The 16,269-nt window shown below is 37.8% G+C and overlaps 1 protein-coding gene and 1 long non-coding RNA gene across 2 annotated transcripts in view; one reads left to right on the top strand and one right to left on the bottom strand.

The window, feature by feature from the left end:
* The window catches only part of LMNTD1 (lamin tail domain containing 1), a 143,132-nt gene that overhangs the window by 26,814 nt on the left and 100,049 nt on the right, over window positions 1-16,269 (top strand). The gene's annotated exons all lie outside the window — the stretch shown is intronic.
* On the bottom strand, window positions 1,125-15,182 carry LOC141408041 (uncharacterized). Its single transcript, XR_012420088.1, has 2 exons — window positions 14,989-15,182; window positions 1,125-2,457 (listed from the first exon to the last, which is right to left on the bottom strand). It is a non-coding gene; the product is annotated as an uncharacterized lncRNA (long non-coding RNA).

The following is a 16,269-nucleotide window of genomic DNA, read 5'->3' as shown; positions in this document are numbered from 1 at the left end:
ATTAGGAGAAATACCTAATATAAATGACGAGTTAATGGTTGCAGCAAACCAACACAGCACATGTATACATATATAACAAACCTGCATGTTGTGCACATGTACCCTAGAACTTAAAGTATAATTTTAAAAAAGGCAAAAAAAAAAAAAAATCTAGATGAAGGTGGCCATAAACTTTGTCAGTTATACTACAATATCTAGAATAAAAAAGGTAGTAGACTGATCCACTGCACTTAATGTCATCAGAACTGTGTCCAATGGAGGTATTTCTCTTAAAGAGGTATGTAAGAAACACTGAGTTTAATTAGAGTACAGTGATGAGAATGGGAAAGATCCATGATCATGTTATGTATAATGAGTGGTTAAATAAACAGAGACATTCCGCCCATAGGAACCATGGTTTTAAAAATGTTTAAAGCTGACTTCAATACTTGAGTAATTGTCCTTTGGAAGAGGACCTCTTTTGTCCCATGCAGCTGTAAGTGGTAGAATTTAAACAAAGAAGTGAAAGTTGTAAGAAAAAGAATTTTAAGTCAATATAATGCAAAAATAGAACTAAACAAAGTTGGGACAGGTACTCTCAAGAGGTAGCAGATTCTCTGTCACTAGAGGTGGCCATTTAAACTAGATGACTTTGTGGGAGTGTGATAGGGTTGATTCACAAATATGATTCTTTTCAGTCATGAAGTTCTTTTTGTTTGTTTGCTTGTTTGTTTGCATAGCTCTTTATTAGCCTGGCATGTAAGACTGATCCACTTGTCCAGCTTTCCCTCCCAATATTCATATGTGTCCCTGGTATTTCTCGTATCTACAATTTCCCTGACTTGAAGTTTCCCCTTTTAAAATTTCATGCCATTTTTCAGCGGTCAAATCGTATGTCACTTTTTGAGAAAAATTTCCCTTCTCCCCACTTCAGATACCACCACAAATAGATAGGTTCCATTCCAAAACTGCAGACTTCATTTATGCATTTTAAGTCCCTTATTATTCTGCCCTATGTTATTTGTGTATATTTATTATCTTACGTACTAGCATGTCAGCTTCATGAGGACAGGAATTGTCTCTGTATTGTTAGATCCCCTATAAGACCTAGTATAACAGAATTTTTTTATTTTTTTCAACAAATCTTTTTCTTTAGAATGAAAATACTATACTAACCTCTTAGGGGCCTTCCAACTTAAAAAAAGGTGTATTAATCTGGTCCTAGAACTTATTTCATAATTAATAATACAAAATACCCCATCATCCCCATATTGACTATGTGTACAAACAGTCAGATATACCAATGTCAAACTGGTTCTGTAAGAAAGTGTTTAAAACCAGACTTCAAAAGGTAGATAACTCACATGCTGATTGGTAGTAGGATTGCGCCTGTGAATAGCCACTGTACTCTGGCCTGGGCAACATAGTAAGATCCCATCTTAAAAAAAGGGTAGATAACTATTTTTCAAATGCTTTTGCAACATTCCTATTGAGATACTCAGCACACATGTTCCTGATAGAATTTTGAATATTAAAGGAATGGTACATCTGGTTATATTCTTATGAAATTAACTGACACTAAATCAAGTGCTCCACAAAGTTGAAGATAGTATAATTAAGAACATCATCAATGAAGTAAGCAATGAACCCTGGCAAACCTTCACAAGGGGAACATCTTATTGTGATGTATCAGAAATTTTTACCACTCACCTCTACCATTTCTTCCTGAACTTTATAGTCTTACAGAACATTTCCATTGCTGCAGGTTTCTGTTTGGCAAATTGCTGCCAGTGCTCCAGATGTTTTTCAGTATGAATTTATAGAAACGTGCATTGTACAAAATTCAAAGGAAGGGCTGTTAGAATAGGTTAGATAAAACAAGAAGAAAACCAGAGCAACTGACATTGAAAAATAAGCATGAATTATTCATTTGTTTTAGCTGATTGTTTTTTTTTTCTCTCTCTCTCTCCTCTTCCCATCTGCCTTTAGTTCTCCACTGACTGAAATTAGCAGGGACTAAAAGTCGTATCACAAGTTGACATGCTTAACTGTAGCCTCCAGAAAAATCCAAATGTATTGGAGTCTAACGGCAGTTACATCAGATCAGAAGTAAGAGTTTTCACTCTTGGTGTTTCTTGAGAAGTAAACTTCTGGATCTTTTGACTGTCCGCAATTAAAAGCCCTTTAGAAAAATTCCCAGAGAAAGCTCTTTCATGTGGGTCTGAGGCAGTTGTGGACTTGCCAAGAAAAGGAAGTCCTATGACTTCCTGACCATGTCAGCACTTGGGGATTTAACAAAAAATCAATTATTTCCCACTAGGTACATTTTGGGCTTTCTGCTACTTTGCCCTTTTCTCATGTCCCCTTCCTTCTCCACCTAAACAGAAGAAAGTCAATACAATGTGATTGAAGAACAGTCAGCAGGAAGGTTGAGATTTTTTTTTTCCTTTCTTTCTTTTTTCTTTGGGTGCATGCCCCCTAAAGAAATAAAAGAAAGAAAAGAAAAATTTAAGATTAACAAATTGCAACCAGAGTTATGCTGCCTAATTACAGGTCTGATTTCATGCTTTTCTGAGAGATTTATGAAGAGGCTAAAAGATATTAAATTATAGCCCAGTCAGTACCCCTTCTTTCTGGTACCATTAATTAATTAAGAAAAATTTCTAAATATTAAAAAAGCATGGCTAGACATAATCACATTTTTCTGGCATTATAACCTAAAACATGGTTTATAACATTATAAAGTAGGCATTAAGACTTTTTGGTAGAAAAGTTGTAATTAACAATAATTTATTGTACATTTCAAATAGCTAGAAGGAAATATTTGTAATATTTCCAACACAAAGAAATGATAAATGTTTAAGGTAATGGATTTACCAACTACCCTGATATAATCATTACACATACAGGTATCAAAATACTAAATGTACCTCCAAAATATGTACAACTATTATATATTGATTAAAAAGTAAATAAATAAATTAAATAAGTCAAAGAAAAGGATTAACTTATTTTGCAGCAATTGTGAAGCATAAGGTGATGGTTGCGTATTGATTTTCTTTCTTTATAAACTTGTATCTTGTGTTCCAAAAGCTTTGTTTTAGAATGGAATCTTCTCTGGGATTAAAAAAAATTTTTACTTTAATTTTTGTGGGTACATGGTAGGTACATATATTTGTGGGGTACATGAGATGATTTGATACAGGCATGCAATGCTTAAAAAACACATGTAAAATGGGGTATCCATCCCCATCGCCTCAAGCATTTATCCTCTGAGTTACAAACAATCCAAATATACTCTTTAAATTATTTTAAAATGTATAATGAAATTATTATTGACTATAGTCAACCTGTTGTGCCATCAAATATTAGGTCTTATTCATTCTTTCTATCTTTTTGTTCACCCATTAACCATCCCTACCTTCCACAACCCCCACCATCCCACTACCCTTCCCAGCCTCTGGTAACTCTACTCTCTAACTTCTAAGATCAACTGTTTTGATTTTTAGATCTCACAAATAAGTGAGAACATGCAATATTTGTCTTTCTATGCTTGGCTTATTTCACTTAGCATAATGATCTCCAGTTCCATCCATGTTGTTGCAAATGACAGGATCTCATTCCTTTTATGGCTGAATAGTACTCCACTATGTATAGTACCACATTTTCTTTGTCCATTCATCTGTTTTTTTTTTTTTCTTTTTTTTTTTTTTTTTTTTGAGACGGAGTCTTGCTGTGTCACCCAGGCTGGAGTGCAGTGGCGCAATCTCGGCTCACTGCAAGCTCCGCCTCCCGGGTTCACGCCATTCTCCTGCCTCAGCCTCCTGAGTAGCTGGGACCACAGGCGCCCGCCACTGCGCCCGGCTAATTTTTTCTATTTTTAGTAGAGACGGGGTTTCACCATGGTCTCGATCTCCTGACCTTGTGATCCGCCCGCCTCGGCCTCCCAAAGTGCTGGGATTACAGGCGTGAGCCACCGCGCCCGGCCCCATTCATCTGTTGATGGATACTTAGGTTGCTTCCAAATTTTGGCTATTGTGAACAGTGCTCCAACATACATGGGAGTGCAGATATCTCTTTGATATACTGATTTCCTTTCTTTTGGGCATATACTCGGCAGTGGGATTGCTGGATCATATGGTAGCTCTATTTTTATTTTCTTGAGGAATAGCCAAACTGTTGTCCATAGTGGCTGTACTAATCTACATTCCCACCAAAAGTATACCAGGGTTCCCTTTTCTCCACATTCTCACCAGCATTTCTTATTGCCTGTCTTTTGGATAAAAGCCATTTTAACTGAGGTGAGAAGGTATTTCATTGTAGTTTTGGTTTGCATTTCTCTGATGATCAATGATGTTGAGCGTTTTTTCATATGCCTGTTTGCCATTTGTAGGTCTTCTTTTGAGGAATGTCTATTCAAATCTTTTGCCCATTTTTGATCAGATTATTAGACTTTTTCCTATAGAGTTGTTTGAGCTCCTTATATATTCTGGTTATTCATCTCTTGTCAGATGGACAGTTTGCAAATATTCTCTCCCATTCTGTGAGCCATCTCTTCACTTTGTTGATTGTTTCCTTTGCTGTGCAGAAGCTTTTTAACTTGATGTGATCGTATTTGTCCACTTCTGCTTTTGTTGACTGTGCTTCTGGGATATTACTCAAGAAATTTTTGCCCAGACCAATGTCCTGGAGAGTTTCCTCAATGTTTTCTTGTAGTAGTTTCATATTTTAAGATTATAGATTTAAGTCTAATTCATTTTGATTGTGCTTTTGTATATGGTGAGAGATAGGGATATAGTTTCATTATTCTGCATAGGAATATCCAGTTTTCCCAGCACAATTTATTGAAGAGACTGTCTTTTCCCCAGTGTATGTTCTTGGCACCTTTTTCAAAAATGAGTTCACTGTAGGTATGTGGATTTGTTTTTCAATTCTCTATCCTATTCCATTCATCTATGTGTCTGTTTTTATGTCAGTACCATCCTGTTTTGGTTACTATAGCTCTGTAGTATAATTTGAAGTCAGGTAACATGATTCCTCCAGTTTTGTTCTTTTTACTTTGCATAGTTTTGGCTATTCAGGGTCTTTTGTGGTTCCATATAAATTTTAGGGTTGTTTTTTCTATTTTTGTGTAGAATGTCATTGGTATTTTGATAGGGATTACACTGAATCCATAAATGGCTTTGGGTAGCATGGACATTTTAACTATATTTATTCTCCCAATCCATGAACATGGAATATGTTTCCACTTTTTGGTGTCCACTTCTATTTCTTTCATCAGTGTTTCATAGTTTTTGTTATAGCACTCTTTCACTTCTTCAGTTAATGTCTAGGTATTTAATTTTGATTTCTGGCTATTATAAACAGGATTTTTTAAAATTTCTTTTTCAGATTATTCACTGTTGGCATATGAAAATATTACTGATTTTTGTATGTTAATTTTGTATCCTACAACTTTATTGAATTTATTTAGCAGTTCTGATAGTTTTTTGGTGGCGTCTTTAGATTTTTCCAAATTTAAGATTATATCATCTGCAAACCAGGATAATTTGACTTCTTCCTTTCAAATTTGGATACCCTTCATTTCTTTCTCTTATCTGATTGCTCTAGTTAGGACTTCTTCCAGTACTACGTTAAATAACAGTGGTAAAATACTTGTTGTGTTCCAGATCTTAGAGGAAAGGCTTTTCTATTTTCCCCATTCAGAATGATAGCAGCTGTGGGTCTGTCGTATTTGGCTTTTATTATGTTTAGTATGTCCCTTCTATACTCAGCTTTTTTAGGGTTTTTATCATGAGGGGATGTTGAATTTTATCAAATGTTTCCTGAGCATCATTGAAATGATCTTTTTTTTTTTTTTTCCTTTCATTCTATTGATATGATGTATCACATTGATTGATATGAAAATGTTGAACCATCCTTGTATCCTAGGGATAAATCCCACTTGGTCATGATGAGAGATCTTTTAAATGTGTTGTTGAAGTTGGTTTGCTGACATTTTGTTGAGGACTTTTGCATCAATATTTGTCAGAGATATTGGCCTGTAGTTTTCATTTTTTAATGTGTCTTTGCCTAGCGAAGACACAGTAGTAATTAATAATACTGGCCTCGTAGAATGAGTTTGGAAGTTTTCCCTCCTCCATTTTTCAGAATAGTTTGAGTAGGATTGGTATTAGTTCTTCTTTAAGTTTTTGATAGAATTCATCAATGAAGCTGTTGGGTTCTGAGCTTTTCTTTACTGGGAGACATTTTTTTTTTAATGGCTTCAACCTTATTACTTGTTATTGATCTATTCAAGTTTTGGATTTCTTTCTGGCTCAATCCTGGAAGGTTACATATGTCCAGTAACTTGTCCATTTCTTCTAGATATTTCAATTTATTGGTATATAGTTGCTCATAGTAACTACTAATGATTTTTTTTTGTTTCTGCAGTATCAATGTTAATGTTTCCTTTTTCATCTCTGACTTAATTTATTTGGATCTTCTCTTTTTTTCTTAGTCTGGCTAAAGGCCTGTCAATTTTGTTTAACTTTTCAAAAAAACAACTTTTTGATTTATTAATTTTTTGTATTGTTTTCTTTTCAATTTCATTTGTTTCTGCTCTGATCTTTATTATTTCTTTTCTTGTACTAATTTTGGGTTTGGTTTGCTCTTACTTTTCTAGTTCTTTAAGATGCATCATTGGACTGGTTATTTGAAAATTTTCTTCTTTTTTTGATGTAGGCACTTATAGCTAAAAAAAATTCCCTCTTAGTGCTATATTCCATAGGTTTTTGTATATGTGTTTCTATTATTTGTTTCAAGAAATTTTTCAATTTTCTTTTTAATTTCTTCGTTGACCCACTGGTCATTCAGGAGCATATTGCTTAATTTCTATGTTGTATTAGTCTGTTCTCATGCTGCTAATAAAGACATACCCGACACTGGATAATTTATAAAGGAAACATGTTTAATGGCCTCACATTTCCACATGGTTGGGGAGGCCTCACAATCATAGCAGAAGACAAAGGAATGGCAAAGGTTGTCTTACATGATGGCAGGCAAGAGAGCATGTGTAGGGGAACTCCCTTTATAAAACCATCAGATCTCCTGAGATTTATTCACTATCACAAGAACAGTATGAGAAAAACCCACCTCCATGATTCAATTACTTCCCACCCAGTTCCTCCCACGACACGTGGGGATTATTACAATTCAAGGTGAGACTTGGGTGGGGACACACAGCCAAACCATATCACATGTATTTGTATAATTTCCAAAATTTCTCTTATCATTATTTTATAGTTTTATTCCATTGTGATCATAGAAGATGCTAGACATTGTTTCAATTTTTTTTGAAAGTTTTAAGATTTGTCTTGTGACTTAACATATGATCTATCCATGAGAATGATCCATGTGCTGAAGAAAAGAATGTGTATTCTGCAGCCATTGGGTGAAAAGTTCTGTAAATATTTATTAGATCCTTTTGGTCTACAGTGTATATCAAGTCTGATATTTATTTGTCAATTTTATGTCTGGAAGTTCTGTCCAATGTTGAAAGTGGGGTGAAGTCTCCAGCTATTATTGTATTGGAGTCTCTCTCTCTCTTTATCTGTAATAATATTTGCTTTGTATATGTGGGTGCTTCAGTTTTGAGAGAATATATATTTTAAATTGTTATAAACTCTTGCTGAATTGATCACTTTATATAGTGACCTTCTTTGTCTCCTCTTATAGATTTTGTCATGAAATCTATTTTGTCTGATATAAATATAGCTCTGCCTGCTCTTCTCTTGGTTTCCATTGGCATGGAATGTCTTTTTCCATCCCTTCATTTTTAGTCTATGTGTGTTTTTATACGTGAAGTGTGTTTCAGCCACTCTGTGTCTTTTGATTGGAGAGTTTAGTCCATTTACATTCAATATTATTATTTATAACTAAGAACTGACTTCTGCCATTTTATGTGTTTTTTGGGTTTTTTTGTGGTCTTTTCGTGCTTTCTTTCCTTTCTGTCTTCCTTTTAATGAAGATTATTTTCTCTGGTGATATGATTTAGTTTCTTGCTTTTTATTTTTTGTGTATCCATTATCTGTGTTTTGAGATTATCATGAGGCTTGCACATACTATCTTATAACCTATTATTTTAAGCTGATAACAACTTAACGCTGTTGTATAAACAACCTAACAAGTAAAAAGAAAACTAATAAAGACTCTGTGCCTTAACTATGTCCCCAATTTTTTCACATTTTGTTTTCTATTTACATTTATTGTACTATGTTTTGAAAAGTTGTAGTTATTATTTTGAATTGCTCCGTCCTTTAGTCCTTCTGTGTAAGAGTAGCTTAAACACCACTGTTACAGTGTTAGAATGTTCTGTGTTTTTCTGTATATTTTCTATTACCAATGAGTTTTGTATCTTCAGATGATTTCTTTTTGATCATCAAAATCCTTTCTTTCTATTGAAGTACTCCCTTTAGCATTTCTTGCAGGACAGATCTGGTGTTGAAATCCCTCAGCTTTTGATTGTCTGGAACAGCCTTTATTTCTCCTTCATGTTTGAGGAATATTTTTGCTGGATATACTATTCTACTGTAAATGTGGCAGAAAGGAATGCTGGATTTTGTTGAATGCTTTTACTGGGTCTATTGAGATGATCATGTATTTTTTTGTTTTTAATTATGTTTATGTGGTGTATCATATTTACTGACTTGCAAATGTTAAACCATCCCTGTATCCCTGCTATGAAACCCCACTTGATCATGGTGGATTATCTTTTTGATATGTTGTTGGATTCGGTTAGCTAGTATTTTGTTAAGGATTTTGCATCTATATTTGTCAGGGATATTGGTCTGTAGTTTTATTTTTTGGTTATGTCCTTTCCTGGTTCTGTTATTAGGGTGATACTGCTTCATAGAATGATTTAGGGAGGATTCCCTCTTTTTCCATCTTGTGGAAGTGTCAATAGGATTGGTACCAATTCTTATTTGAATGTCTGGTAGAATTATGCTGGTCCAGGACCTTTTTTTGTGGGTAATTTTTAAATTACCATTTCAATCTCACGCTTGTTACTTGTCTGTTCAGGGTATCTAATTCTTCCAGATTGAAGCTAGGAGGGTTTTATCTGTCCAGAAAATTATCCATCTCCTCTAGGTTTTCTAGGTTTATGCATGTAAAGATATTCATAGTAACCTTGAATGATCTTTTGTATTTCTGTGGTGTCAGTTGTAATATCTCCCATTTCCTTTCTAATTGAGCTTATTTGGATTTTCTCTCTTCTTTTCTTGGTTAATCTTGCTAATGTTCTATCAATTTTTATTTTTCTTTTCAAAGAACCAGCTTTCTGTTTCATTTGTCTTTTGTATGTTTTTGTTGCTGTTGTTGTTTCAGTTTCATTTAGTTCTGCTCTGATCTGGGTTATTTCCTTTCTTCTGCTGGGTTTGGGTTTGGCTTGTTCTTGTTTCTGTAGTTCCTTGAGATGTGACCTTGGATTATCTGTGCTTTTTCAAACCTTTTGATGTAAGCATTTAGGGCTATGAACTTTCCTCTTAGCACTGCCTTTGCTGTGTCCCAGAGATTTTGATAGGTTGTGTCACAATTGTCATTCAGTTCAAATAATTTTTTAATTTCCATCTTTATTTCATTTTTGACCCAATGATCATTAAGGAACAGATTATTTAATTTCCATGTATTTGCATGGTTTTGAAGGTTCCATCTGGAGCTGATTTCCAGTTGTATTCCACTGTGGTCTGAGAGAGTGCTTGACACAATTTTAATTTTTTAAAATTTATTGAGGCTCATTTTGTGGCTTATCATATAGTCTATCTTGGAGAAAGTTTCATGTGCTTTTGGATAGAATGTATTTTCTGTGGTTGTTGGGTCAAATATTCTCTATACATCTGTTAAGTTCATTTTTTTCAGGGTGTAGTTTAAATCCATGGTTTTTTGTTGACTTTCTGTTTTGATGAGCTGTCTAGTACTGTCAGTGGAGTAGTGAATTCCCCCACTATTATTGTGTCACCGTCTATCTCATTTCCTAGGTCTCTTAGTAATTGTTTTATAAATTTGGGAGCTCCAGTTTTAGATGCATATATTTATTTAGGATTGTGATATTTTCCTGTTGGACAAGGCCTTTTATCATTATACAATGTCCCTGTTTGTCTTTTTTAACTGCTGCTGCTTTAAAGTTTGTTTTGTCTGATATAAGAATAGTACACCTGCTAGCTTTTGGTGCCCATTTGCATGGAATGCCTTTTTCTACCATTTTACCTTAAGTTTATGTACCTCCTTATGTGTTAGGTGAGTCTCTTGAAGGCAGCAGATAGTTGTTTGGTGAATTTTTATCCATTCTGCAATTATGAGTCTTTTAAGTGGAGCATTTAGGCCATTTACATTCAATGTTAGTATTGAGATGTGAGGTGCCATTCTGTTCACCATGCTATTTGTTGTCTGTATGCCTTGTTTTTTTTTTATTATTGTATTTTTGTTTTATAGGTCCTGCGACATTTATGCTTTAAAGATGTTCTGTTTGGACGTGTTTCCAAGATTTGTTTCAAGATTTAGAGCTTTTTTTAATCAGTTCTTGTAGTGTTGGTGTGGTAGTGGCAAATTCTGTCAACATTTGGTTGTCTGAAAAAGACTATGTTTCCTTCATATATGATCCTTAGTTTCACTGGATACAAAATTCTTGGCTGATAATTGTTTTGTTTGAGGAGGCTGAAGATAGGGCCCCAATCCCTTCTAGCTCATAGGGTTTCTGCTGAGAAATCTAATGTTAATTGGATAGGTTGTCCTTTATAGGATACCTGGTGCTTTTGCCTCACAGTTCTTAAGATTCTTCCCTTTATCTTAACTTTAGATAACTTGATGACAATGTGCGTAGGCAATTATCTTTTTGCAGTGAATTTCCCAGGTGTTCTTTGAGCTTCTTGTATTTGGATGTTTAGGTCCTAGCAAGGCTGAGGACGTTTTCCTTGATTATTCCCCAAGTATGTTTTCCAAACTTTTAGATTTCTCTTCTTCCTCAGGAACGCAAATTATTGTTAGGTTTGGTCGTTTAACATAATCCCAGACTTCTTGGAGGGTTTGTTCATATTTTCTTATTCTTTTTTCTTTGTCTTTGTTAGATTGGGTTAATTTAAAGACTTTGTCTTTGAGCTCTGAAGTTCTCTCTTTGGCTGTTCAATTCTATTTTAGAGACTTTCCAGAGCATTTTGCATTTCTATAAGTGTTGTCCATTGTTTCCGGACGTTTTGATTGTTTTTTGTTTATGCTATTTATTTCATCAAATATTTCTCCCTTCACTTCTTGTATCTTTCTTTTTTTTCCTTAGATTGGACTTTGCCTTTCTCTGGTGCCTCCCTGATTAACTTAATAACTAACCCGAATTCTTTTCCAGGTAAATCAGGGATTTCTTCGTGGTTTGGATCCATTGCTGGTGAGCTAGAGTAATTTTTAGGTGGTGTTAAACAACCTCATTTTGTCATATTACCAGAGTTGGTTTTCTGGTTCCTTCTCATTTGGGTAGGCTGTGTCTTTGCGAAGGTCTAGGGCTCAAGACTGTTCAGATTCTTTTGTCCCATGGGATGGTCCCTTGATGTAGTACTCTCCCCCTTTTCTTAGGGATGTGGCTTCCTGAGAGCTGATCTGTAGTGATTGTTATCTCTCTTCTGGATCTAGCCACCTAGCAAATCTACAAGGCTCCAGGCTGGTACTGGGAGTTGTCTGCACAAAGTCCTGTGATGTAAACCATCTGTGGATCTCTCAGCCATGGATGCCAGCACCTGTTCTGGTGGAGGTGGCAGGAGAGGAAAATGTACTCTGTGAGGGTCCATGGCTTTGGTTGCTTAATGTACTATTTTTCTGCTGGTTGGCCTCATGCCAGGATTGGAGCTTTCAGTAGAGCATTAGCTATAGTAGTATGGCGGTAGGTGGGGCCCTAGAACCCCCAGGAGTATATGCCCTTTGTCTTCAGTTACCAGGGTGGGTAGGGAAGGACCATTAGGTGGGGGCAGGGTGAGGTGTGTCTGAGCTCAGACTCTCCTTGGGTGGGTCTTGCTGCAGCTGCTGTGGGGGGTGGGGGTGAGATTCTCAGGTTAATGGAGTTATGTTCCTAGGAGGATTATAACTGCCTTTACTGTGTCATGCAGGTTGTCATGGAAGTGGGAGAAAGCTGGCAGTAACAGGCCTCACTAAGCTCCCATGCAACCCAAAGGGCTGGTCTCACTCCCACTGTGGCCCCACCCCTACAATGGCACCAAGTCTGTTTTCAGGCAGTGGGCGAGCAGGGCTGAGAACTTGCCCCAGGCTACCCACTTTGCAGCTGCAAAACCAAGTAGGATGTTTGTTCTTCCCAGGCCTGTGGAGTCTGCACACTGGATTCATATCCTTCCCTGAGTTCTGGCCAGGAGACTTCTCAATCAGTTCAAACTGTTACAAAGTTCAGCTAGAGGTCTCCTTCTCCCTGTGGCCTTTTTCCAGTGCCTCTGACTGCCCTCCACAAGGACCCCTGTAAGGCAGGGCAGAAATGGTTGCCAGGGTACCCAGTGAGTCCACATGGCTTTTCCCACTGCTTCCTCTACCCTTGTATTTTGCTTGGCTCTCTAAATTGATTCAACTTAAGGTAAGGTCAGAATTTTCTGCCATAATCTATACCTTCAGGTTTCCTAGTGGGAGTGTGTGTTCCAGGGTAAATGATCTCCCTTTGCCACTTCCACAGTTTGGGCACTCACAGTATTTGGGGTGTGTCCCGAGTCCTGCAGGAGCAATCTGCTTCCTTCAGAGGGTCTGTGGGCTCTCTTGGCTTTCCTAATGTATGTCTGCAGTCATTCTGGAGCAATAGTTCACGATGCGAGCCTCCATATGCTGCTCTGTCCATTCAAGTGGGAGCTGCAGTCTAGTTCTGTCTCCTGTCCACCATGATCCTCTCCTTCTGATATCATGTTTTTCTGGATGATGTTGATCCTTGCAGATATTCTTCAGTGTCTGGGCACTGAAGACTTAGGTGTTCTTTGTAATCTTCTCACTCTAGGCTTGTTTGTACCTGTCCTTCTTGGGAAGGCTTTCTAGATATTTAAGAGAACTTAGGTGTTATAACCTAAGCTGTATCTGCTTTAGGAGACTCCACAAGCTCAATAGTTCTGAGGTTCTTGCAGACTCATAGAGGTACTACTTTAATGGCCTTGGACAAGATCTGGAAGAATTATCTGGATTACCAAGCAGATTATTGTTCTCTTCCCTCACTTTCTCCCAAATAAATAGAGTTTCTCTCTCTCTCTCTCTCTCTCTCTCTCTCTCTCTCTCTCTCTCTCTCTCTGTTCTGAGCCATTAGGAGCTGGGGGTGATATGACAGAAGCACCCCTGTGGCCACTATCACTAGGAGTGTGCTGGGTCACACCTGAAGCCAGTACACAGCTGGGTCTTGCCTAAGGCTTGCTGTAACCACTCCCTGGCTATGCCCTATATTTGCTAAAGGCCCCAGAGCTTTATAAAAGCAGGTGGTAAGTCCAGCCAGGCCTGTGTCCTTCCCTTCATGGTGACAAGTTTCCCCAGGCCCTGGGTATGTCCAGAGGTGCCATCCAGGAGCCAGGGACTAGAATCAAAAATCTTAGAAGTCTATCCAGTGTTTTGTTGTATTGTTCTGCAGCTGAGCTGGCACTCAAACCACAAGACACAGTCCTTCCGCCTCTTCCACCCCCTTTCCAAAGGCAGAGGAGCCTCACCCTGTGGCCACCACCACCACAGGCCCACATGGAGTACTGCTGTTAAAGCCCAAGGGCTCTTCAGCCACCTTGTGGTGAATGCTGCCTTCCAGTGCAGTGCTAGTGGTGCTAGACACAGGGGTGCTTATGTCATACCACCCCCAGTTCCACGTGGCTCAGGACAGAGTGAGACACTCCATTCATTTGGGAAAAAGGAAGGGAAGAAAACAAGAATCTTTGCCTGGTAACCCCCTCTGGCCTAGGGCAGGTCCAGAAATGCCATCCAAGAGCCACGTCCTGAAATCTGGGACCCCAAGAGCCTGCTTGGTGCTCTACCCTGTTGTGACTGAGCTCTTACCTGGAGTACAAGACAAAGTCTCCTTTGCTCTTCCCTTCACTTTTCTCAAGTAGAAGGAGTCTCACTCTGTAGCCATTACAGCATGTGCTAAGTCTTACTCTAGCCAGCCAGTGTTAGAGTCTTACTCAAGGACCTCAACATAGTACCTGGGTATTGCTGCTGATTATTCAGGGCCCCTGGGCTCTTCAGTTAGCAAATGATGAATTTTTCCAGGGTTAGGTTCTTCCCTTCAATACAGCAGATTCTCTTCCGGTCCAGGGTCCTCCCTTTCCTAGAGCTAAGTCCCGGAAAGGGGGCCTCACAACTCTGACTGGTGCTCTATCCTGCTGTGGGCTGAGTTGCCTATCACAGCTCTATCCTGCTGTGACTGACATTCAAGATGCCAAAGTCTTCCATACTCTTCCCTCTCCTCTCCTCAAGCTGAGGCAAGGGGTCTCTTTTTAAGCCACAAGCTATGCAGCCTGGGGCTAAGGAAGGGGTGATGCCAACACTTCCTTAGACACCTGGCTGGTGTCTCAGTAGGTCACATGACCCCCTAGTCCACTGGCTCTGGGCCCAGTCTAGCACTAGGACTCACCTAGGAGTTGCAGTCTCTGTGGCCTAGACTGTCTTTCAAGTGTATTAAGGGCCTCAGAGTACTTTAGCCTGCAGTGGCAAGGTTTTTGGGAACTCAAGTTCGGACTGCTGAGATGGGAAATTCCTCTCTGGCTAGGGCTGCTTTAAATGCTCTCTCCATGGGTGGGCACCAATAGAGTTGGTCCTTTTTTTTCTGTTGTAATAAGGCAACACTGAGTTCAATGGCTCACAAATGCTGTGATCTGCTTCTCTCACGCACGCTGAAACACTCTCCTCACCACACTGCTGCTGCCAGGAAGTGGGGGATGGTTGGTGTCGGTGATGAAAGACTGTTTTTCCTAGCTTTTCAGTGCCTCTTTCAGCAATATCAACTTAGAAGCAAGCACTGTGTATAGTCACCTGATTTTTGGTTCTTATAGAGGTGCTTCTTTTGTGTATAGCATGTAGATAGTTGTTAAACTGGTGTCTTTGTAGGGGGCATGATTGGTGGAGACTTCTCTTCCACTGTCTTGCTCTGCCCCTTCTCTAGGATTGTAATTCCCACAAATGTGCCAACTCCCTGTACCTAGTAAACGGGGTGAGACAGGTGGTGGCTACTTCAAGCTCAGTCTTGGTGGATAATTCTTTTTCTGCAAATGCAGATACTCACAGAGTAACTGGTTCTAAGAGATCTACACAATGAATAATTAAGTTGTACCATCTACACTCTCTTCAGCCTACTTTGTAGACAAGAAAGCATTTTTATAGTTATTCTGTGGAGAATATTTGTACAATGAAGATTTTAAATCTTATCATCCCTTCCTGGAAATTTGGCTGGTCTGGAGCATCAAAACAATAATCAAATTCCTAATTTTTAATGTAAAAAATATAAGATGAAATAGATAACATATTGAGAAAAGTATATGTAAAGTATGTGTAATTTTAAAACAAGTAAAATGAGCAAACTCATACCTACCACACAGCTTAAGAAACAAAACAAATACAGAATTAACTACGTCTTGAAGTTACCTGTGTCTCCCTCCATCCCCAATCCCAGCCCCTATAAAAGGCAATCTCAGCCATTATCCTGAATTTTCTATTTATCAATTCCTTGCTTTCCTTTGCAGTTTTACCCTGTTGTGTGTATCCCTAACGTGCATATATATGTGTGCATATACTTTTGTAAGTTTTTAATTTTATGTAAAACATAATATTTTTTCCCAATGACTTTTCTTTAACATGTGTATGAGATTCATTCATGTAGGTGTGTGCAACTCTAATTAAGTTATTTCTGATTGTTATATACATAGACATTCTTTCTCCTATTGATGAACATTTGGGTTGTTTCCAGAACTTTGCTATAATAAATGATGTTGCTATGAACATCATTGTACATGTACCTTGGACAGTAATGGCTGGGTTATGGGTATCTATGTCTCCAGCTCTGTTAGATAATCCCTAGTTGTTTTCTAATTTGGCTTCTAGCAACGTAAGAGTTTCTGTTCCTCTACAGCCTTACTAAGACTTGATGTCATCTTATTGTGACTTTTAAAACATATTTTATGAGTATTAAATAGTACCCCATGGTGATTTTAATTTGAATTTCCCTGGCTACTAATAATGTTGAGCATGTTTCCTACATTTAATGCACATTGAGTTCTGATTTTTTTCCTATTTTCTTCTGAGTATTTGACTTTTACT

The sequence above is a fragment of the Macaca fascicularis genome, chromosome 11, assembly GCF_037993035.2.
Source record: "Macaca fascicularis isolate 582-1 chromosome 11, T2T-MFA8v1.1".
Taxonomy (NCBI): Eukaryota; Metazoa; Chordata; class Mammalia; order Primates; family Cercopithecidae; genus Macaca; species Macaca fascicularis.
Note: the sequence above shows the minus strand (reverse complement) of the source record. Positions and strands in the feature narration are given on the sequence as shown.